Below are 24,655 nucleotides of genomic sequence, written 5' to 3'. Positions count from 1 at the left end.
TTTAAAAATGTATCCTGTTCTTGTTTCATGGCTACGATATCTTCTTTTAAAAATTAATTAATTAATTAATTTTTGGCTGCGTTGGGTCTTCGTTGCTGTGCACAGGCTTCCTCTAATTGTGGCGAGCGGGGATTACTCTTCGTTGCGGTGTGCGGGCTTCTCATTGCGGTGGCTTCTCTTGCTGCGGAGCGCGGGCTCTAGCTGCTCAGGCTTCAGTAGTTGTGGGGCGTAGGCTCAGTAGTTGTGGCTCGTGGGCTCAGTAGTTGTGGCTCGTGGGCTCAGTAGTTGTGCACGCCACCACTACTGCGCCACCAGGGAAGTCCCTGGCTACAATATCTTCTATCTTGCTTTTTTTTTAAATTGAAGTATAGTTGATTTACAATGTTATGTTTCTATTGTACAGCAGAGCAATTCAGTTATACATACGTACATGTATTCTTTTTAAAATATTCTTTTCCATTATGGTTTATCACAGGATATTGAATATATATAGTTGCCTGTGCTATACAGTAGGACCTTGTTGTTTATCCATTCTACATGTAAGAGTTTGCATCTGCTAATCCCAAACTCCCACTCCATCCCTCCCCCACCCCCCATCCCCCTTGGCAGCCATAAGTCTCTTCTCTATGTCTGTGAGTCTGTTTGTTTTATAGATAGGTTTATTTGTGTCATATTTTAGATTACACGTATAAGTGATAGCATATGGTATTTGTCTTTCTCTTTCTGAATTACTTCACTTAGTATGATAATCTCTGATTGCATCTATGTTGCTGCAAATGGCATTATTTTGTTCTTTTTTATGGCTGAGTAGTATTCCTTTGTATATATGTACCACATCTTCTTTATCCATTCATCTGTTGATGGACAGTTAGGTTGTTTCCATGTCTTGGCTATTGTGTATAGTGCTGCTATGAACATAGGGGTGCATGTGTCTTTTTGGATTAGAGTTTTGTCTAGATATATGTCCAGGAGTGGGATTGCTGGATCATATGGTAGTCCTATTTTTAGTTTTCTGAGGAACCTCTATACCCATTCTCCACAGTGGCTGCACCAACTTACATTCCCACCAACAGTGTAGGAGGGACCCATTAGTTCTTATCTCCTTAAGTTTAAAGGTTTATGTAGGGATCATTGATATTTTGATAATGTCAACTTGTTCTCTCCCAGACAGTGGTGGGAGCTTTCTGGTCATTTTCTGGATGACGTTATGGTTGAAAAGGGTTAAGTGAGGGAGGGGAGAGTATATTGATTCTGGAAGATGGAGGGGTGGTATGGGGAACTGCAGTGAACATTTGTTAACACTGTGGCTACCCTGTACTTTTCACCTGTGCTGTTTTGTAAAATTTCCAGATTAATGAATCCCACTATCCCAAGAAAGAACCCAGAAACTCACTCTGCCAGCCTAGGGCACGGGTGGGCAGCTTCCATCCGCCAGTCAGAATCGCCTGTGCGAGATTTCAGTGTGCAGGTTGGAAATTTGAAACAGGAAGTCCCACGGGGAGTTTACCTTGCTGATGAGAGTGAGGCCGAGGCCAGCAGTCCCTGGGGGTGGTAGACTCTGTCCCTACACCCGTGTGACGGTGCAGACGGTGGCGGCAGCTACTGCTGCATCTGCGTAAATAGTAGCGTGCGGGACTTGGCGACATCAATGGCTTGGTCTCATCGCCAGCCCTGTATGACAGCGTGATCTGGGGTCTCTTCCTGGAGGCTTAGCCTTGAGCCTTGTTCCCAAGCCTATGTAATATCTTGGAACAAGAATCTTGACTAGCACATCAGGCGAGTATGGGAGGGAGAAAGGGTCTTAAGTGGGAATCGCATCAGGTCCCCATGAATGTCCAGGGAGGCTATGAACTCAGCACCTCTGGTGTGAATGGAAACTCTTGGGGACACACAGCCTCTCATGTCCTGAAGGTCTTTGCTGCCACACAGCTGCTGCTCTGCCTCTGCCCTGATCTGATCTCGTGCTGTACTTTAGATTTTGTGCTTTAAAAAATTAGGGTAAAATACACATAACATTAAATTGACCATCTTTACAATCTTTAAGTTCACTGGTGTTAAATACATTCGCATTGTTGTGCAATGCCCCCAGCCCCTGGCGCCCACCATTCTACTCTATACCTAGGGATGTGAATACTGTAAATGCCTCGTAGAAGTGGAGTCATGCACTGCTTGTCTTTTTGTGTCTGGCTTACTTAACTCTCCATAATGTCTTTAAGGTTCACCCACGTTGTAGCAGGTGTCAGAATGTCTTTCCTTTTTAAGGCTTAATAATAGTCCACTGTATGGATACCCGTCTGGGTTGCTTCCACCTTTTAGCTACTGTGAACATGGGGGTATATACCTAGCACTTTTAATACTAAAAATAATGACTGTCCCTCATATAGCACTTTGTGTGTAAGGCACTATTCTTTTTGTTAAATCATTTTATTGAAGTAGAGTTGGTTTACAATGTTGTGTTAATTTCTTCTGTACAGCAACGTGACTCAACTATATATATATATATATATATATTCTTTTTCATATTCTTTTCCATTATGGTTTGTGGCAGGATATTGAATATAGTTCCCTGTGCTATACAATAGGACCTTGTTTTTTTAATTTAATTTTTATTTTACACTGGAGTATAGTCGATTGACAGTGTTGTGTTTGTTTCCGGTGTACAGCAAAGTGACTCAGTTAGACATATACATATATCCATTCTTTTTCAGATGCTTTTCCCTTATAGGTCATTACAGAATACTGAGGAGAGTTCCCTGTGCTGTACAGCAGGTCCTTGTTGAGGCACTGCTCTAACATATATTAATTCCTTTAAGCCTGGAAGCAAGCCTGTGAGTTGGGAGCCACTATTATCCGTATTTTACCAGTGAGGACCGCATGGGCTGCCTTGTCTACAGCACAGTAGCAAGCAGAAGAGGCAGGACGTGTCACCAGTGCTTGTCTGGGAATATCACGTCTGTGTTATAATGGAAGGTCTTCGGTGATGTGTGAAACTTTTGTGTTTTATACACACGTGGGCGTAGTTGGATGAGTGTTGTGGCAGTGCCCCTTTTCATCTGGAAAGAGCTTAGTACATACACGAGGCCCTACTTCTGATTTATTGCAGTGTTCAGTCCTAGGTTTTACTTTTATTCTTCAGGCGTTTGGTTTTGCCTTCAATTTAACTTACCTCCATTCTGAGGCAGGTGTGCAGATGTGTGCCGATAGTTCCTGTTTAGGTACTGCAGGTAATCGTGCTATGCAGCGTCGGTGCTGTGCTGCATTACGTCAATAACAAGAGCCACGTGCAGAGGAAAAAACCCTCATAAGCGTTGGGAACTTGGTCCTCGCTGCTTGGCTCTGGTGGTGGAACCAGGGTTCAAATGCCCCAGCCTGGCTGTGAGTCGAGACCCTCTGGTCTGCAGCCTCTGGACGTGCTGCCCCTGGGCCTTGGTCGCTTCCTCAGAGTATCACAGTGTCTGATGCTCTGTGTGCTGCTCCTGGGCCGGGGTGTGTCCCTCTGACCTCTGACAGCTGACTCCTTCTTGCCATTCACACCTCTGTTTAAGGCCTTTCCTGACCATGCGGTTTTTCTTCATCACTGCACCTGTGTTAAATCCTTGCCTAGCCTTTCCTACTCTCTGCTTTTTACTATTCTTTGACGTTTTATTCACCACCAGTCTCCTGCTGAAGTGGAAGCTCCATGAAAGGCTAAGCCTGTGCTTGTTTCCTACCGTTTACACCCCCACGCTAGAACCTTGATTAGCAAGTTGTAGGTACAGAGTCAGTAAGCGGAAAACAGTGAATGGACGCATAAGTGGATGTCTGGCAACTCAGAATCTTACCATAATATAATTGAAAGGAAAACTAAACGTTAACAAAGGGGAAACCTTTCTCGAGTTTATTTAATTGAGGTTAAATAAGCTCAGAGTTAAGGACAGTTGCTAAGATGCTCTCCCGTTGCTGATGGCCGTGTGATGTTCTGTTACCTGCTAGCTGTGTTTGCTGATTAGATGAGCTCTAACTCTGGCGTCACTGCTACTTTATGGATTGGAAAAGTTACGGCAAAGTTGCTGATCCAGCTTTGTAAAACTTAAGTATTTGGTTCAAAGAAGCATGGAGAGTGTCTGTAATTTCAGCTGGAGTCAAAATGAGTGAAAGGTTTTCTTCTTGCCCTCTAAATCGGGAGTGCAAAAGATTTCCTGGGTGGGAGACTGTGCTCTGCTGCGGGTCCCAGGGCCGCCGTCCTGGGTCTCACAGCGTCACTGTGGGATGCGGAGGGAAGCAAGGTCCTCGAAGTCATTTACCACCTTTCTTTCTCCCTTAATTGACATTCTCTCCCTGTGGAAGAGAAATTCTCCCTGTAGAAGAAAGAATTTCTGTTGAAAAGTTAGGGCCAGAATAGACTAGAATAGGAAAAAAGTACCTAAAACTAAGAAATCACGTGGCGGAAAACACTCCGTTTACTATAAAACCTGTTCCTGTCAATCTGTAGCTGCCCAAATTACGTTGACCATTTTCTTTTCCTGTCTCATACACACGTGCTTTTCCATCTGTAAGATAGAGAACATGTATACTTTGGGCTTCATTGAAGATAATAAGCACCATCAATGTACATTTTTCTTTCTGGAAGGTTCTCAGAGCTCCCAAGTGCAAACACAGAATCATAGCATGTTACGTGTTCTAGTCCTTCATGAAGTGGCACAAATGTGGTGCGTAACTAAACTGTAGTTATGTAAATAACTGATGCGTCAAGAAAGACGATTTGGACCCCACTATGTTAGAAATGAGGACATTTACATTGTAAGTCAGGGCCAGGAATCCAGGTGTTCATCAAAATCGATTTCGTGTCAAATGCCCAGAAGAGAAACAGAAGGAGCTGGCAGTGAACACAGCCCTCCACCTGCCTGCTCTACAGACAAGGAGTAGGTCTATCCCATTGGGAATGATTTGTCCCATTTTCCTCGTTAAAGTTGTGTGAAATACAGTGTCCATACTGACCGTAAACTGTGCAGGCTGGACTCTTCCTGGGCACAGAGTCATCATCTTTGTGCCAGGTGGGCGCTCCATCCCCACCTGAGTTAAATGAAGGCCACGTAGATCCAGGTCTGTACTTGGGTGAGGATTGGGGGAAGGTGGATGTTCCAAAGGAGAGTCAGGTTTACAGATTTTATGTTGTTTTGTGTCTTTATGCTCACTTTGGTATCATTTGTGCAAAAAGTGAAACAAAGCTCTTTGTTAATGGAAAAAATAAATATAAACAAACCAGCAGAACCTGGGGCATTAAAACTTAAGGCCGTGTAGGGTCTTATGGCTCTGGTTGCCTATGTTTTGGGGTGATGCTGCAGTGGGTGTGAAATGTAAGAACTAGGGCCACGGGTAACTCGATGAGATGGGGGGAGGGACACAGAGGGAGGGATTCTGTTTACAAGAAGAAAGAAAATCCAGGATGTCATGCTTCATCAAAAGGAAGTTGCTTGGACTTCCCTGGTGGCGCAGTGGTTGAGAGTCCGCCTGCCGATGCAGGGGACACGGGTTTGTGCCCTGGTCCGGGAAGATCCCACATGCCACGGAGCGGCTGGGCCCGTGAGCCATGGCCGCTGAGCCTGCGCGTCCGGAGCCTGTGCTCCGCAACGGGAGAGGCCACAGCAGTAAGAGGCCCGCGGACCGCAAAAAAAAAAAGGAAGTTGCTTCCCCCCAGAAAGAGGAGGCAGATGATAAGCTGAAGACAGGCTGAGAGCAGAGTTTACATGGGGTCCCCCTGACATGCAGACAAGGCCCCTCTCGTTCTCAGGGACTAGCTGGCCTGCTGGGTCATCAAGGCGATGACCCCCATTAACCTTGTTCTGCTCTTAAGAACAACTAGCTTTCAGTTAGAAAACGGCAAACTCCTTCCCTTTAATTCAGACATTGTTGAGGGGACCCTGGCTTTCTTGTCAAGCCACAGTTTTCACCATGACTGCTTTTTGTTAAAATACCATCCCTTGTGCATAAAGAGAAAGTGGAATATGTCAAGGAAGAGTACAATGTCATTATAGTTGAACTTAATAATAGCAAATGGATTCTTCCAGCGGGTAGGCACTGCCCAACCTGTGAATGGGTTCCGTTCCAGAAGTGCTTTGGAACCTGAAAGGAATTTCCCCACAGGAAATAGAAGTAGGAATTAGGATCCCAGTTCCAGTCCACAAGAGCTGGTTTAATTTACAATAGAGCTGAACTGTAGTTACAGGGGCCATGTTTTCTGAGCCCCAAACTGGGATGCTTGATTTGACAAGTAAACATGTTCTTACTGAAACAGTAGAAGAGGATATGGAAATTGGATTTGCCCAAGGAGACCTGGGATGTGCTGTGCTGTAGAGCTACAAACGCTGTTTGTCCAGGAAAGTGCAGTGCCCGCTCCAGTACGGGAGATCAGGCTCGTGGTCCTCAGGCTGCTGCCTGACCCCTCCCTGCCCGCACTCACCCTCGGCTTGAAGCCTCAGGAGGTGGCCACACTGCTCTTGGGGCCGCTGGTCCAGCGGCCACCGCTCTGATCCGTCAGCGGGTCCCTCAGCGCCCCCTGCCATGGGCTCGGGAAGAACCCCACCCTTGATCCCAGGGCCTCTGGGGCCGGGCGTGGTATCCTCAGCCACCTTGCTCGTCCCCCACTAACCTAGCAGACTGCTCCCAGCCGCTGTGAGCTTTGCTAGAGCTTCCCGGTCCGGTCACTTGGTCTCTGGGACTTAGACTCTGTTTGGGGCCCTGTGGCCGGAGCTGTGCTGGCGGCCCCTCTAACCGGCCCCATCCAGCCCATCTGCAGACACCGAGGACCCCCAGCCCGGAGGCTCAGTGCTGCCACCTCCTCGACCCGACAGGGTCCTGAGAGGAAGGGCTTTGGACCAGACACACCTTGGTCTGAGTCCTTGCTCGGCCACTTACCAGCTGTGGGGCTTTAAACAAACTGATCGAAGTTTCTTTTCTTTCTTCTTTTTTATTTTTATTGGAGCATAGTTGCTTTACATGCTGTGTTAGTTTCTGCTGTACAGCAAAGTGAATCAGCTATACGTTTACGTATATCCCTTCTTTTTTGGATTTCCTTCCCGTTTAGGTCACCACAGAGCATTGAGTAGCGTTCCCTGTGCTGTACATTAGTTATCTATTGTATGATCAAATTTTCTGGGCCCCCAATTCCTTCTGTTTGGAACAGGGATGACGATAATGATAGCTGTGATATTTTTCGTGTTTACTACGTGAGAAACACGATTGTGAGAACTTTGTGTTTGCTCCCTTAAACCTCACAGTAACAGTCTGAAGTCAATGCTGTTATGACCCTGTTTTACCAACGAGGAAAGGAAACTGGTACTTCAGTGACTCGCCTAAAGAGTCACTTCTAGTAAGTGACGGAGCCAAGATTCTAACCTGGTGTGACTTCAGATCTGCACTCACAGCCTCCAGAAATGGCCTGTGTGATGCTCCCAGCCACGGCCCAGCATGCGGGAGGCCCCAGTAAGTAATCACTGCCATACGCAGTTCTGTCCGTCCAGATCTCCGTCTCCCGGCAGGTGTGCTCGGGAAATAGCTGTTGCCCTAATCTATAAAGGCGTGTGCCTAAATCCGTAATCCTGTGACTGCTACACAGCTTTCCCACAGCTTCCCCAAGTCCAGAGTCCCAAGTGTGTGAGAAGGTCTCAGCCCTGGTTTGCTCATTCATTCATTTATCCATCAAGGCAATTATTAAATAAGCGTCCTCTGGTTCCTTACTGTACCAGATACTGTGGACACAACAATTTGCCAGACACAGTCTCTGCCCTCTTGGTGTTTACAGTCCAGTTGGGAAGTCAGTCCAGTTGTCACCCAGTAAAGGTAAAGTTAGAGCTGGCAAGCACTGTGAGCGATGGTGCAGCATGCTGCAAGCCTGTCGTTGGACTTGATGTGACCAGAGAATCAGGGAGGGGCCCTCGGTGGAAGCGACGTTTACTTGAGAACCGAAGGGTGGATAGAGGCCGTGGAAGAGTGAGGACAGCGTGTGCAAAGGCCCTGGGGTGTGAGGGAGCATGACGTGTAAAAGCAGAAACCGTACGGGGTGAAGTGAGGCTGGAGAGGCAAACAGGGACCGACCTTCCAAGGCCTTGTCGTCTACTGAGCGGTTTTATCTTTATACCGAGGACGCTGGGGGCCTGTGGAAGGGCTTTTAAACAGAGGTAAAGTTGGGGAGGGGGTGACGTGATCCCGGTTACGATTTGAGACAAGCGCTCTAGTTCACGATGCAGAATGGCTTGGAGAGAGGCCAGAGGTGGGGAGCGGTGGGGGTTCCTGGTCTGGACCTGTGCGTTTGCAAGACTCCGGCTGAACTTTCTCTGCGGACCTGGGTGCTGATTGCTCTCAGGGCGTCTTGTCTAGAAGGTTTAGCTGATCATCCTGACTCGAGACTCGGTAAGATGTGCAGGTGTGTCACCCTGGAGACTCCTGAGGGTTAGAAGGGGAGGCCTTTCCGACCAGGTGTGCGGTCCGGTACTTCCCTGGTCTCTGCTTCTGACTCTCAGGTGAGGATGGTGTTTCTTGGGGATATTCACGTGTCATTTACGATAAATCACAAAATCGATCTGTATCTCCAGCCAGCGTCTCTCTGAAGATACTAAGACTTTCAAGTCAAGATCTGACGGCTTTTCTTGCTTTGGGATTCTGTTTGTAGACACCAACGTCTCAAAACAGAAATGACACCAGAAATGAGAAGTAATTGAATTAAAATATTCGCTAACACCACAATGAAGGAGGAGGAGATTGAGAATTCTGAAAATCTTGCTTCTTGGGTTCTTCATCTTCAACAGGCCAATCTAAACCTAAAACCCTTTTAACACCAAGTTCACCTCTGCCCTCCAACGATCTCTTTCCTTTAACTGTCTGTATGTCAACAGAGAAATACCTAGAATAAGATTCTAAAACACACCCCAGTGACTTTGATTGCTATAAGCAAACAACTTGGGACACTGCAGCAAATTGGAAAGTCTCCTTCTGTGGAATAAATGGACGGTGACGAGATTAATTAGGTACCAACGACTTATCAGAAATTAAGGCAAAGGATCGGACCTGCTGCTTGATTCCAATTGCTCGCCACCGTGGCATGCCTCCTTGCCTCAAAATGCATATACATTCTCACCCTATAAACACAGAGTGGGGCAGGAGGGGAAAATCAGGGTCACATTGAGAGACCTGATCAGCACATTTGCAGTTGGGAATTTGAGCCCAGTAGACTCTGGAATCCATCAGCTCTGACGGGCCATATGTCATTTCAGAAGGGAATTGCCCCTCAAATTTGCAATTAGGTCTGAGGTCTGGCCGACGTCCTTGATGTCACAGAGCATCAGTCATGCTGCAGGAGGCATGTACCGTGTACCACGTACCATGTACCACGGAGCCACAGTCATGTTTCCGGTTCTGTAGGGCTCAGGGCCCAAGGCACTTGTCAACTTTGTGCTTATTGTGTGCTCTGGCGGGTTGTCATTGACTGGCCTCACGTGTTTAAGACTTGTCTTCCTCCAGAGAGTAAAGCAGCCTTCCTGAGGGCTGGCAGCCGGCTCCAGCACCCTTCCTAGTGTCTCCTCCACTCCTAGAAACATACTTGAACTTCTCAGTCGTCTCAGTATGGAAGGGCTGTCTCCTCTGACATTTGTAAGAATTGCATTTATGTACAATTTGTTATCAGGGTTTCAGAGAATAAATCTGCGATAAATGTTTAATGATTGCAACTGCCTAAGCCTCTTTAAAAATGGACCAGAAATTAGAGCATCCAAGTGAGGGTGAAAACTCCTCTGTATCATAAGAAACTTTTACGGCTGCCAAGATGGTTGAGGCACTTGCTTCAGTCTCGGGGTGCTTACAATCTGAAGAGAGAAAGGCATCAGTGAATAATCTGGGGACCGAGGAAGTTCTGCACCAGCAGGTGTAGAGCTTCCAGGGAACCAGGACAGAGACAGATGCCCAGCGGCAAACACGGGTGATGGATGTCAGCTCCCGGCATCGGACGAAGGCTACCTGGCCCAGGTGCCAGCCTCAGCCGTGCCTCCCCAGACAGAGAGGGTACTGGACCACAAGCCACAAGCATGCGGTGGCGTCAGGGCGGAGTGAGCCTGGCCAGGCCGAGGGCACCTGGCCATATGGGCCTGAGCAGCTAACGGCGGGGCCAGCTTTGGGGGGATGATGATGACCTGTCCTCTCTTGTCATGTGCTCAGAGAATTATATTCCAGGTGTCAAGGGAGCTCATTTTGTAACATTAATCAGAGTGGATTAAAACTTCACTTTCCTCTGATGTTTGGGAAATCAAAAGGAGTCCCTTTTCAGACAGAAACACTGCCCTTCCTGGTTTGGAAAACCAGATTCAGTCAAATGCTGGTTAGACTGGTCCCACTTGCTGCTTTAGAATTTTATGAAGTTTTAACTGCTCCTTTCCTGGCCTCTCCCACCCTGCTCCCTGGGCCAGCAGTCCCGTCCGAGCGCGTGTGCTTTCCTGACGCTTTCTGTGAAGCAGGGCTGGGGTCCAGTGAAGGATTTCAGGGGTTTCTGCAGCAACGTGGGGTCATCCGTGCCGTTTGCAAGAGCCCACCGTGCTGTGCCCACCACCTGGGTTGCCTGCTCCAAAAACGAATGGTTTTGCTTGATTTCAGTTTAAGGAACATTTTTCTCCTGAGAGGGGGAGGGGGGGAAGGGAGGGGGGGAAGGGAGGGGGGAGGGGGGGAAGGGAGGGGGAGGGGGGAAGGGAGGGGAGGGGCGGGGGAGAGGGGGAGGGGGAGGGGGAGGGGGAGGGAGAGGGAGAGGGAGAACCGTGCCTGGAATTGTAATGAGCTCCCAGACCTGTGCCTAATTGTCTTCTGTAACTTAGCAACGGGCTGGAAGAGAGAAGAAAGGGGAACAATTTCAATTCACTGGTAAGATGTGGGTGGAAGCAAGGGAACAGGGCACCCCGGCGCCCCGGTACAATAAGGGAGGCGTTTGCTAGGTGGAGGAGTGTCTGTGCCTGCAGTTCTGCTGCTTTTGAGAAAGCAGGCAGAGGGGGAAGCTGGCCCACGAGTGATGGGGAAGTTGCTTGCAGGGATACTTTATGGCTGGTGGAAGGCCCGGGAAGGGCATCTGAACCCTTCACTGTTTGCTTCTAAACGTATGCAGTGGCCGTGGGCCGGCTAGCCTGGGTTCTGGGCCCCCAGCCCTCTGAGCGCAGCGCGGTCTCCCTTTCAAAACATGCGGGAAGCTGCTGTCTTGTTTTCCTTATGGAAAGAAATACAGTCTACAATTCTTTAGCTGGAGATGAATTTCTGACCGCCTGGGGCCTGTTGGTGACCAGCTCAAGAGGGGTCAGAACCAGGTTTCAAAGAGTTTTGAGGGCTTCCCTGGTGGCGCAGTGGTTGAGAGTCCGCAGTGGTTGAGAGTCCGCCTGCCGATGCAGGGGACACGGGTTCGTGCCCCGGTCCGGGAAGATCCCACATGCCGCGAAGCGGCTGGGCCCGTGAGCCATGGCCGCTGAGCCTGCGCGTCCGGAGCCTGTGCTCCGCAACGGGAGCGGCCACGACAGTGAGAGGCCCGCATACCGCAAAAAAAAAAAAAAAAAAAAAGGTTTTGAACGCTGCCCTAAAACCCAGGAGACATGTGGCAGCACTGATTTCCAGTGGAAAAGTCAAGTGGAGGTGGGAGAAAGCCGAGCCTGACCACCATTTATGAGAAAGAGGTTTGAGGATTTTGCTGAATCAGAGCTAAGTATAAAGCCTGGGGGTGATGGGGGTAATGGACACCTAACTCCATCTCAGGGGAGCTCTCGGAAGCACAGGGGCAGGTCAAGGGGAGACCGTTTTTTTTCTTTTTCAGACATATTCCTTGAATAAAGATTCCATAAGTTGTCGTGATCTCTCAGTTAGTTTACAGGGTTCTGAAAAGGGTGTTTTTGACAAGTTTTGTCAATTTCTCATGTTAATGGAGGGTGTTGAAGGTCCTTACTCCACTATTCTGGAAGTGCTTGTCCAGTACTGACCTTTTTAGAGGGCTTTTATAGAGATGGTGCCTTTTCTCAAGCAGGAAATCATAGTCATGTGGTGTTTTGGGGCACCCTGGCAGTTGTAGGAGGGAAGCAGTTTTAGGAAGGGGATTCTTAGTGCCTCTGGGCCCAGTTAAAGGGTTAGGTGTTCATTTCACTTATTTTTTACACCCCCAGTAGGCTTTTATTACTTCCTTGCTGTTGCATAGGGCTGTTGAATGATTCCAGGCCATATCACCTGAATGACAAGATAATGGTTTAGATTTTCAAAGCAGATGAGTCAATGAGAGGCAGAATTTTTAAAACAGTGTTGGTAATGAAGTAAGATGAGAAGTAATGAAGAGTGAGAGAGTTTATGAGAAGAACAATTTAGAAATAAGATTGTCAAAGGTGATTAATTGGAAAGCCCGGCCTCAGGGTCTCTTGGAAATGGACTGTATGTGGATAGCGCCACGGGATGCTTTCTGTTGCTCTACTGATGCACCAGTTATTCCCCTGCAAACCGCCACAGGTTTGTCAGATTAATATTTCTACGTGTTTAAAGTTGTCGCTTTATAAAGAAGGCGGCCATCTTTCGTAATCGTATTTGGGTATCTTTATGTGGAACTTTGGTACTCCGCAGACTCTGTGTCGACTTCTTGAAAAAGCTGCTAAGAATTGACAGATTGCTTGACGGAGCCTGAGCACTAACGTTAAGTTGGAGTTTTGAACGTGTGGTCTGCTCATTAACAAGAAGGATGACCGTTCTCTTTCACATAGGCTGTGGGGGCACAGTAGCAGCCTGGGATAATTCATCTTAGTTTTCCAGAGCATCTGGGTAAAGCAGTGAGAGTGATCACATTTTGTTAGCAGGTCACTTTTTACTTGTATTATTTTCCAAAGCAATTAACAACCCATCCATTTTCCCCCCTGACCCTAATAAAGAGGCCCTATATTTCAGGGGGTTAAAAGGCCAGCCACCCCACTGAGAAACATCAATGGGGCTCTGCTGTTTCTCTTGGTGACGGAGCCTGGTTTTGAATATATTTTATAAAGGGTGAAAATAAGCATCTTTGGGTTCACTCAAGCTATTCATCCTTCCGGAACTGCATGAAAGTCAGGAAACGCTGGACTTCACTGTCCATTCGCCAGGTCCCATTGTTCTGGGCCGCAGGGGATGCAAAAGCTCTACAGTAATTTGCCAATTTTAAAAGAGACCTTACAGTTAGTGATCTAGGTAAGTGATCAGGTAAAATGACTTCCTAAGAGCTGAGGTGGACCTTAGGAGGAGAAGTCTGCTGAATTGTTCCAACGCAAATGCAAAGTTCAAGCACATTTCCCAAAGGACAGCGGAAAGCTTTTGCCCAGATGCTCTCTGAAGTCTGGTTGACCTCTTTTCTGCTAAGTGGAGTGATTTTGGGAAGAGGCGATATCACGGAGAAGGAAGAGTCACTTTGGCTTGGTGACTGGGAGGAAAGTGCAAGACAGGTCTGTTTTAAATATTTTGAATTTTTTTAATGTTACAATTTTAAGAAAAGTCAAGCTGCTTTAAGAACCAAGAGTCTAGGTTCTAACATTAAAATACAGGACAGACATACAGAGAAAGAGCCAGGTTGTGGTCGTAATACTTTTTTTTTTTTTTTCCGGAGACTAGTTAAACATTTATTGGCGTTGTTCACAGATTTCAAGTTATCCCTCCATCTCAAAAACTGTGAATTCCACAGTGAGTTTGTGTACAGGTAAATAAATATATTATTACATAGTTTCTATAAAACTTGATGTTACATATAAAACACAAGTTTTGGTACGTCAGATCTAGCTGAGAATTTTATTTTCAATTCTGAAACTCATACATTCCCTCAGAAAAAACTTATCTGAAGCAAACTTAGTATTTGGGTCGTAATACTTTCAGCGATCTTTCTCGAGGCATGAGTCACAGGACTGTGTGAATACACAAACTGTGTGCTTGTTAAAATACAGCTTACTGGGTCTTTCCCTGCCCTAATAAACCAAAATCTAGGACTTGGGATTTTATTTTTAATTTTATTTTTAATTCCCTACCAGAATTTGATGCACTCTAAAGTCTGAGAACCACCAACTAACAACTTCATGGAACTCCTCGTTTCTTCTTGTAAGCAACTTAATATCCCAGTGAGCACAAGAGTTAAATACAAAGTAAATACTAGCACGAGCTAAATACTAAACTCTCCTTTCTTAACTGTGACGACCTCTGCTTCCTAGATGTGTTCTTTCATGCAGTTGTCTTTCTCCTTCTCTTGGCTTCTTTAAACCGTCTTCATATCTCTTGCTGGTCTTCCCTATAAACATGTTACCTCCTCCATAATTTTTTAAGGCCCCCTTTTTGGTTCATTTGTCTTCCCAGACAAAGGAAAAAAAAAACCCTCTTTATTTCTTCTTGTCCTTGCCTCATGGCAAAAGTTAAGGGCAGTTCTGGAATCACCTAGAACTGAGAACATTTCTGTCTATACTGATATTAAAAAGGGTGAGTCCCTAAGTCCAGATCCCTGAGTCTCTCAATTATCCACATATGACCTGAGCTCAGTCACTGCATTTATTTATGTATAACTAATTAATTAATTTTTCATTGGAATATAGTTGATTTACAATGTTGTGTTAGTTTCAGGGGTACAAAAAGGTGAATCAGTTATACGTATACATACATCCACTCTTTTTTAGATTCTTTTCCCATATAGGTCATTACAGAGTATTGAGTAGGGTTCCCTGTGCTATACAGGAGGTGCTTATTAGTTACCTATTTTATATAAAGTAGTGTGTATATGTCAATCCCAGTCTCCCAATTCATCCCTCCCCCTCCCCCATCGCTGCACTTAAACCACCTTGTCATCACCTGTGTCATCTCTCACCTTCCAGCAGCCACCTGAAGGGTAGTGAAAAGGCGTAGGAGTCCCCTGGGGATTTGTAAAAACAGACATTCCAGTCACCACGCAGCTACTGACCAGTAAATGTGAGGCGGACCCAGGGATCTGTCTTTTTATCAAGTGCACCTCCCACCCCAGGTGATTCTGGGGTCCTGAGCCCACCTTTGAGAAAACTTTCCTAGAGACATTTAATTCCTGTAGTCAAGGACAGCTTTGCAGTTCTTACCAAACATAGCACCGGGAAAAGAGAAGCTCTTCAGAGAGCAGAATGCATGGTCATCTGTATCATAGAGGCATGTTTTGTCATTCAGTGAAGGCGAAAGGGACATTGGCTTCTAGGTCAAATGGCAAGAAATTGGCAGATGTATTGTCTGCCCTGCGATTTAAATAGAAATGTTTTAAAAAGTGGTTACAATCCTCCTTCCGAGGGATTTTACTAAGAAAAGCTGTATCTATTATCTTAGTAAATCGGTCAGTTTCCACACACCCGGGGTCCTCCAGAATCTGCCCTCCCCTGGGGGTGTTAAACTACTTCCGCACCATGTTCTCCTGGGCCCAGGAATGCCGCAGTGTGTGTCTGCCAGGCGCTCACGGCATTTGGGGTCCTCACTCTGATGAGGTGTGTTTGCCGGTCGTGGGGGAGGCAGGGAGACCTGATGTGGCCCCGGCTGCACCCAGATCCTGTATTTCAGGCCTCTCCCCAGCCCAGAGGTTAGCCTGGGTGTCACCATGCTGCAGGCCCCCTCCTTGGGGCGCAGGCATGAACAGTGGATGTCAGCATGAGCCAGACTCCCGGGCACCTGGGAAATTCTGGAACGGACCCGGGCTGTAAGCTTCGGGACAAGAGCACAAACAGCTTGACGTGGGCTGCCAAGCTGCCATCCCAGCCTGTCCCAAAGCACTGCTTTGTTGCAGCAATTCAACCCCACCAACGTCTGTGTCCTTCCGGCCACATGGCCACGAGGCCTTTGGGAGTATGTGGTGTCCAGTGGATGGAGATCGGGTTAGTGTGGAACGCCCGGGTTTGGACCCGTTTTCCGCTGGTGCATTTAGTGATACAGAATAAATATGTCTACTTGCTCAGATAATTGTGAAAAACACATGAACATTTTTGAGGAGAATCATGTAACTTGAAAAATCTCCCACCACAAGATCTCTCAGAACGACAGCACACAGCCTAGCGGGGAGGGTGGCGTGGACGGCAGAGCACTGGCATCTGACAGGGCTGAGGGGTGGACGCACAGACATTCGCCGTGTTAGTCCCTGCTCCTTTCAGTATGCTTAAACTAGTTCAGAATAAATAAGCAAAATTCACGTTTGTGGTAGCCTTTGCAGACTCATAAAGTAAAAACCACGTTACTACCTCGTCCACGTTAGAATTATCAAAGGAGAGAGAAAGAAAGGAAGGAAGGAAGGGAGAGAGAGAGAAAAGAAAGGGAAGAAAACGACAAGTGTTGGCAAAGATGTGGAGAAATTGGAGCCCTTGTGCACTGCCAGTGGGAACGTAAAATGGTGTAACTGTTATGAAAAAACAGTATGACAGCTCCTCAGAAAACTAAAAATAGAATTACCATATGATCCAGCAATTCCATTTCTACATGTGTACCCCAAAGAATTGAAAGAAGGGTCTTGAAGAGATATCTGTACAGCCACGTTCATAGCAGTGCTATTTGCAACAGCTGAAAGGTGGAAGCAACCCAGGTGTCCATTGATGGACGGTGGATAAACAAAATGTGGTCTGCACGTACAGTGGAATACAGTGGAATACTAATACTGTACCTACACGTACAGTGGAATACTATTCAGCCGTAAAAAGGAAGGAGGTTCAGTCACATACTACAAGGTGGGTAAGATTGAAAAGATTATGCTAAGAGGAATAAGCCTGTCACAGAATGGCAAAGACTGCATCATTCCACTTCTATGAGGAGCTTAGAGTAATCAAACTCGTAGCAACAGAAAGTGGGATGGTATTTGCCAGGGGCTGAGGGGCGGGGAAGATAGGCAGTTGTTGTCTAATGGGTACAGGGTTTCAATTTTACAAGACAGAGAGTTCTGGGCATTGTGCGACAACGTGAATGTACTTAACACTACTGAGCTGTACACTTAAAATGGTTAAGATGGGAAATTTTATGTGTGTTTCATCACAATTAAAATTTTTAAACTTACTGAAGTATAGTTGATTTACAATGTTGTGTTAATTTCTGCTGCACAGCAAAGTGACTCAGTTATACATATATATACGTTCTTTTCCGGATTCTTTTCCATTATGGTTTATCACAGGATATTGAATATAGTTCCCTGTGCTCTGCAGTAGGACCTTGTTGTTTATCCATCCTGTATACAATAGTTTGCACCCACTAACCCCAAACTCCCACTTCTTCCCTCCCCCACCCCCTCCCCCTTGCAACCACAAGTTTGTTCTCTATGTCTGTATCACAATTAAAATTTTTAAATAAATTTAAAATCCACCTTGGATAGTCAATAAAATTATACTGGGTATTGCCTCTATCCACAAACTCCTGTCCTCTGGGGATGCAAAGCTCAAAACAGAGAACCTGAAATGTACTCCCTTTCCCTGCATGAAAATGTGGCTTCCCAGGTTAACTGTCTCAGCTATCCTGTCCCAGAAGAGCCTTCCTGTCCCAGAGAAGTGCTTTGACTGGTTGAGTTGTAAAAATTCTCATTTCTGCCTTTGGGATGGGTCTTGTCTCGTGTTAACAGACCCATAACACTGCATCTCTCAGACCCTCTTTAGCTCAACCATGTTCTTGTGACAAGAACCCAGAAGATGTCGAGGCTAGACCTAGCTCTTTCTCGCAGCAGAAATGTAACACAGTGACTCTGCCTGCCACTAAGAACCTGTTCAGCTGTTCACATCCCAGCTCAGCCTGGGTGGAGTTCCTTATCTCTCAGCTCTCACCATCGACATCACTGTATCCGGCCATACCTGGTTTTATGCTTTTGTTCAGTGACTTTTCATTGTGAACCTGCTGTGTGCCAGGCGCTAGGCTGAGCCTTGAAACAAGAAAGGAAAAAAGAGATGCAGCCCATGCCCTCCTAGAGCTTATAGTCTTGGGGAGGATATAGACATGAAACAAATGAATGTAGAATTTAAAATTATGATTTAGAGCTATACAGAAGAGCAGTGTTACAACTGAAAATCACCAGGAGGTGATTTGGACAGGTGGGAGGGACATGGTTTTTCCTACATGAAAATTTGGCCCCCAGGTTAACTTTCCCTGTCCCCTATGTAGGCTCTGAGTCAGAGAAGGGCCTTGGGGTGAAGTGGTGTTTTAACTGATCAGTCCTGGGTGAGCAGAAGTTAAACAGGAAGAGATGGGGAAGAGAAGAGCATTCCCTGCAGAGGCAGCACCAGGGCACACGCCCCGCGGAGGAGGGAGCTCGGTGGAAAGCCGGTGTGGCTGGACCACAGATGGAGGTGCACTATGTGTGGTCAGATCATGCCGGGCCTTGGAGACCATGCAAAGAGCTCTGGATTCTGTCCCCCGTGTAAGGGGGTGCTTTTAAGGGTTTAAGCAAGAGCGTGCTATGGTCAGATTTAAATTTTAAAAGGTCACTCAGGTTGCCTCGTGTGGAATGGATTGATGGTGGTGGGAGAGGAAGCAAAGCAGGAAGCAGGGAGTCTAGTTAGGAGGCTACTGCAGGGCTACTGCAGCTGTCCCAGCACAGACGGAAACAGTGCCAGCAGAGTCGAGGCGAAGTGGAGATAGAATTAACAGGGCTTCCTGGTGGAAACGTGCGGAAAGCGTGAGGCAGAGGGAGCTGTCCAGGCTCCAGCAGGAGTAACGGGGTGGACAGAGGAGGCGCTAATAGCTCTTATACGTGGACAGTTCACATTGTGCTAACACCTTACGCTACCCACTTAATCCTCCCAATAATCCCGTGGGGTGGGTGCTTACGAATGAGAAATTAAATAACTCTCCTGAGGTCACATGGCTAGTAAGTGGTCAGGAAATGGAGAACCTCGTCTGCCAACTCCAGGACATAAAGGTTATGGGAAGACGAGAAGAAAGTCAAACTGGGGAGAAGAGAGCCAGAGCTCAGTTGTGACTCGTCCAACGACCGCTTCCTCCTGGCTCAGAGATTCCGGGGAGATGCAGAGTCTATGCATCTTTCTGAATCCCAGCATGAAATCAGAGAAAGCAACTAGACTGGAGAAGCAACCACCTCCAGGGACCACAGTTACAACAAAACCAGGTGCGAGATGTCGCTCGAACTCAAGCGGGTAGAGCCAAACCACCAGAAAAACCAGGACCTGCATGGAGAGAGGAGGGGGGCTCTCTGGGCACCCGACCAACCTACGTATGGAGAAGAGAGCCTCAACAGCGCCAGCAGGTGGTCGGCAGAAAACGTGGTGGGAGATCCGAGAACAGCAGCGGAAAATGGGGAGGTTTTCCCCACCCTCAGTGCATACCAGGGCCCCACCCTCAGGAGGAACCTGGCAGTGGAGTCAAGCTTGAACAAGACAGGGACAACAGAGATGGAAAGAGAAAGTCCAGACAGAAGTGGGGGAAGGGACAGAGTCGGTCGTGTTGACACCACGTGCAAGAAGTAAGAGGAGCTCTGGGAAGCCAGAGCTGCTTTGACCAGGCCTCCTGCTAGCCGAGCAGGAAACCTGATTTCACATGAAAATGGCCAATAGAAAATGCCAAATACAAGTCCCTGCAAAGTTACCCTAGAAAACATCAAGGGCATCAGAGAAAGCTGTATTCACAGAACAGAGCCAAAAGGAAGCTTCTGTTTCAAAGCAGTCTAAAAGTTTTTAATACAGTGATACAAAACATGAAAGACTGCAAAGTAAAAGGGAAAAACTCAGAAGTAACAAAACAGGAAATAATTAGAAATAAAAGAAAAAGTCATTTCAGAAATGAACCAACCAAAAGGAACTTGAGAGTCAATAAAGAAAACAGATGATACTTTAAGAGAAAGTGAGAAGGAAGAATTTTTTTTATGCTTTAAGAAGAATTTTGTGCTTTAAGAAAAAGAAGAAATGAAAGGAATGACTTTTGCAAAAGGGTTTGAGAGAAAATGAGAAATATTTTTAAAGAAGCAAAAGAGAGATACAACCGACAAATATTGAAAATCCCTGAAGAAGAAAAGCAAAGAAGGGAACAAAGCAAATATAAAAACTATATTTTAAGAAAAAATTTTCTGAAATGAAAAATTTTTTACACTACCTATTGACCTTCTGATGGAACTGACAAGGTTCTGTGTGTCAAGCTGGGTGCAGATAACAAGTGTTCATCTTACAGTAGCTCATTAAGCCAGGGCGCTGTGACTTTTGCTTTTTATGGCTTTCTCTATGTTTTCTTTTATAATAAAAGAAAAAATTTTTTAAAGGAACCTAGGAGTACCTCATCAGAGCCCTATGCCTCTGACAAGATAATTTCTTGTGATTTACGATCTTTCAATTTCCGTAGCTAACCTTTGTCCTAAGTGACATACCTTTCCTCCACTGCATTAGCATTTAAGAAGATTACGCTCTGTTCACTCTAAGGTACCAACCCGCTCTCTAAAGGAGAGGAAAGTAACTTTCCATCTGGTCCTGCCATCAGCTTGTGCATTTCGTTTTCAGAGGGTTTTGCTCTTCTGTGGCTCACGTGTCTGGAAACGCGCTGCTGAGCCCTGGTTCTCGGCCTTCCCTCTGTCAACTCTGTCCAGGAGAACATGGCGTTTTTTACATTTCCTTGTCTAGTGCTGGTAGAATGTTCTGCTGGAAAACACACGGAGATGATCGATTCTGCGCAACCCTCTCTAATAGTCACTTACGAGGACTGAGCCCCGTAGAAAGATGAAAAGGTCACAGAACTCGTTGGAGCAAAGCTGGGGACTGGAACTTTGATTTTCTAATCCCCCGGTTCTGCTTTCTCTTCCAAAGCCTCTGTCTAGACTAGGACAGCTTTTTGTTTTCACCTGAGCTCCCTGCTTCTCTGCCGCCCACACTTCTCACCTTTGCTGATAAGAGTCACCCTCCTGCCGAGGACCCCTCCCCTTTGAGCCAGCGTTTTGATAGTAATTTCAAGAGTGCATTCCACTGGCTTTCACAGCGTTGAGAAGGGGAAAAACATCTATTTGGTGTGACCAACGATATCGCAGCGTTATTACTGAGAAATACGGCCACCATAAGAGGACACGAGTCACATGTAATAAGGACTCAGTGGACTCTTTCGAAGGGAAATTCACATCCCCATGGGAATCCGGGAGAAACTGCAGCAGGTTAAGTGTGACTTTTGGTGCCTCTGCTCCTCTGTGGCCATGGGCCCTTTGGCTGCCCCCCACTCGGGGTCCTGGGCTTCTGTGCCCCCTCCCTGTGCAGCCGCTGCCCCCAAGGACCAGCTCCCCTTGACCACAGGGGCATCCCCGCCCAGGCTCCCTTCTGTTCCTCTAGCTAATCTGATGTCCTTTTGCATTTTAAAAGCCGTTTTTCCCAGGATGTCATATTACACGCCTGTTAGAAAATCTTGAAAAGTACAAAGAAAACCATTGCCCACTATGAATATCTGACTCTATTTTTAAAGTGGTTTTTTTTTTTTTTTTTGCGGTACGCGGGCCTCTCACTGTTGTGGCCTCTCCCATTGCGGAGCACAGGCTTTGGACGCGCAGGCTCAGCGGCCATGGCTCACGGGCCCAGCCGCTCTGCGGCATGTGGGATCTTCCCGGACCGGGGCACGAACCCGTGTCCCCTGCATCGGCAGGCGGACTCTCAACCACTGCGCCACCAGGGAAGCCCCCCGACTCTATTTTGCCTGTTGATTGTGCCCTTGCTTTCCCTCCACTCTTTTTTCTCTTCTCCACCCTTCTGTCCTTCTGTCCTTTCCTTTTCTCATCTATTCCCTTCTCTCCCCCCACCCCCCGCCGCTACTCACACTCACAGACACATAAGATTTTCAAAAAATGCTCTTAAAGTTTACATACTGTGACATAATGATAAATGCATATTTGGTCTCTGCTCGTACCCCTTTCCTGGCACACAGCTCCTAAAACCCTTGTGTCGGGTGTCTTTTGCATGCTAACCAGATGACCTGTGTCTGGGGGTCCCGGGGAGCCTCAGGATGGGGACTGGTTGCCAGGGGACCAACCGTGTGGTTGGAGGGTTAGAACATCCAGCCCCACACCTGCCCTCCAGGGAGGAGAGAGGGACTAGAGGCTGAGTGAATCACCAGGGGCTGTTGATGTAATCAGTCCTGCCTGGTAATGAGGCCGCCATAAAAATCTGTAAAGTGTGGCGTTCAGAGAGCTTCCAGTTTGGTGGAGGTGCTGGGGGGTTGTGCACCCGGAGAGGGCCTGGGAGCTCCGCGTGCCCTTCCCCTATACCTCGCCCTGTGTTCTCATCCATCTGGCCATTTCTGACTTCTTTATAAATAAACTGGTAATGGAGCGAGTGAACTGTGGTGCTGAGTTCTGTGAGCCCTTCTAGCCAGTGACCAAACCTGAGGGGGGGGGATTGTAGGAACCTCCCATTTTTGGACAATTGGCCAGAAGCACAGGTGACAGCCTGGACTCAAGTGGGGTGGGTAGTCTTGTGGGATGCAGCCCTGAGCACAGTGGGGTCTGTGCTAACTCCAGGTGGATAGTGTCAGAATTGAATTGAAGTTTAGACACCCAGTTGGTGCTGGAGAGTTGGTCAGCATGGGGAAAAGCCCCATACCTTCGATGGCCAGAAGTGAAGAAGTGTTATGCTAGTAGTAGAGGGCCAAGGAGGAAGCTGAGTTTTCCTTACACACAGCACTTCGTCACACAGATGTGCCCTGAGCATTCTCTACTTTTGGATAAGAAGTTTATTCTCAGTTTGAGAACACCTGCTGGACTTGATTTTTTTCACGTTTTAATGCTAACCTACATGGTTTATTATTTGCCATCAAATTTAATATTTTTTGTTCCTTTAACCCTGTTTAATGCTATGTATTCAGTTACTCTATTTTTTTATTGTGGTACAAACACATATAACCTAACACTTACTGTCTTAACAGTTTGTAAGTGTGCAGTACGGCAGCGTAGCTGTGTGCACGTCGTCACACTGCAGATCTCCAGAACTTCCCTGCTTATAAAAGGGAAACTCTACACCCACTGAAAACCCACCCGCCTTCCCCTCCCTCCACAGCCCCTGGTAGCCACAGGCTACTGGCTGTTGCTATGCGGCTGACTTCTTCCAGTACTTGATGGAAGTGGAATCATACATGTTTGTCTTTTTGTGACTGGCTTCTTCCATCTCGTACGTCCTCAGGGTACATCCACGTGGTGGCGTAGGACAAGATTTTCTTCTATTTTAAGGCTGACTAATATTCCACTCTGTGTCTCTGCCCCATTTTGTTTATCCGTTCACCTGTTGCTTCCACCTCTTGGCGGTTACTGTGAACAAAGCTGCATCGTACACGGGCGTGGACGTATCTCTGTGAGATCCTGGTTGTTATTCTTTCGTATATATACCCAGACTGGCAATGCCAGAGTGTATGGTAGTTCCATTTTTTAATTTTTTGATGAATCCCCACTGTCTTTCATAGCGGCTGCACCATTTTAATTCTCACGAAGAGTGCACAAGGTCTCCCTTTTCTCCACATCTTCACCAACACTTGTTATTTCTTGTCCTTTTGATAAGAGCCATTCTAACAGGTGTGAGGTGATATCTCATTGTGGTTTTGATGTGCATTTCCCTGCTGATTAGTGATGTTGAGCATCTTCTCATATGCTTTTTGGCTTTTGTTTATCTTCTTTGGAGGAAGATCTATTTAAGTCCTTTGCCCATTTTTTAATCGGGTTATTTGTCTTCTCATGGTTGAGTTATAGGAGTTCTTTACATGTTCTGGATATTAATCCCTCATCAGATACACAGTTGGCAAATGTTTTCTCCCTCCATAGGCTGCCTTTTCACTCTATTCATTGTTTCCTTTGCTGCACAGGTTTTTTCCTCAGCTTTATTTAGATGCAGTTGACATATAACGTTTCATAAATTTAAGGTATACAGCATGATGATTTAACATATGTATATATTGTTAAATGGTTACCACAATAAGATTACTTAACAGATAATTGCCGTTTTGTGGTGTCAGGTGATAATTTTTAAAACCTACTCTTTTAGTAAATTTCAGGTATACAGTACAGTGTTTTAACTGTAGTCACCATGCTGTCCATTAGATCCCCAGAACTTACTCATCTTAGATCTGGAATTTTGTACCCTTTGACCACCTTCACCCATTTCCCCCATTAGTATCAGCCATTATTGCTTTAAATATACTTTCTGTCCCTTTCTCTTCCTCTTTTCCTTCTGAGATTCCTGTAATGCATGTTTTCTCTTGACGGCGTCCCATGAGTCCTGTAGGCTTTCTTTACGCGTTTTTCATTCTCTCTTCTTTTGGCTCCTCTGACTGCATGATTCCATCGTCTGCCTTCCAGATCACTGCTTCTTCAGCTCAGTCAGGTCTGCTGTCGAAGCTCTCTGTTGAATTCTCCAGTGCAGCCACTGTCCTCTGCAGCTCTAGGGTTTCTGTTTGTTTGTTCCTGATGTTTCTATTTCTCATTTTGTTCGCGTGTTGTTTTCCTAAGTTCATGTAGTTGCCTGTGTGTTTGTATGGTTTGCTGAACTTCTTTAAGAGGATTTTTCTGAGTTCATCAGAGAGTTCACAGATCTCCGTTTCTTTAGGGTCAGTTGTTGGACTTCACTAGTTTCCTGTGGTCGTGTCATGTTTACCTAATCCTTCGTGGTCCTTCATTCCTTGCATTGTTTTCTGTGTATCTGAGTAAGTGGTTTCCTCTTCCAGACTTTACAAGGTTTGTCTTATCACA

This window comes from Delphinus delphis, chromosome 18 (genome assembly GCF_949987515.2).
Source record: "Delphinus delphis chromosome 18, mDelDel1.2, whole genome shotgun sequence".
NCBI lineage: Eukaryota > Metazoa > Chordata > Mammalia > Artiodactyla > Delphinidae > Delphinus > Delphinus delphis.
The sequence above is the reverse complement of the archived record's forward strand: the minus strand, read 5'-3'. Positions refer to the sequence as shown.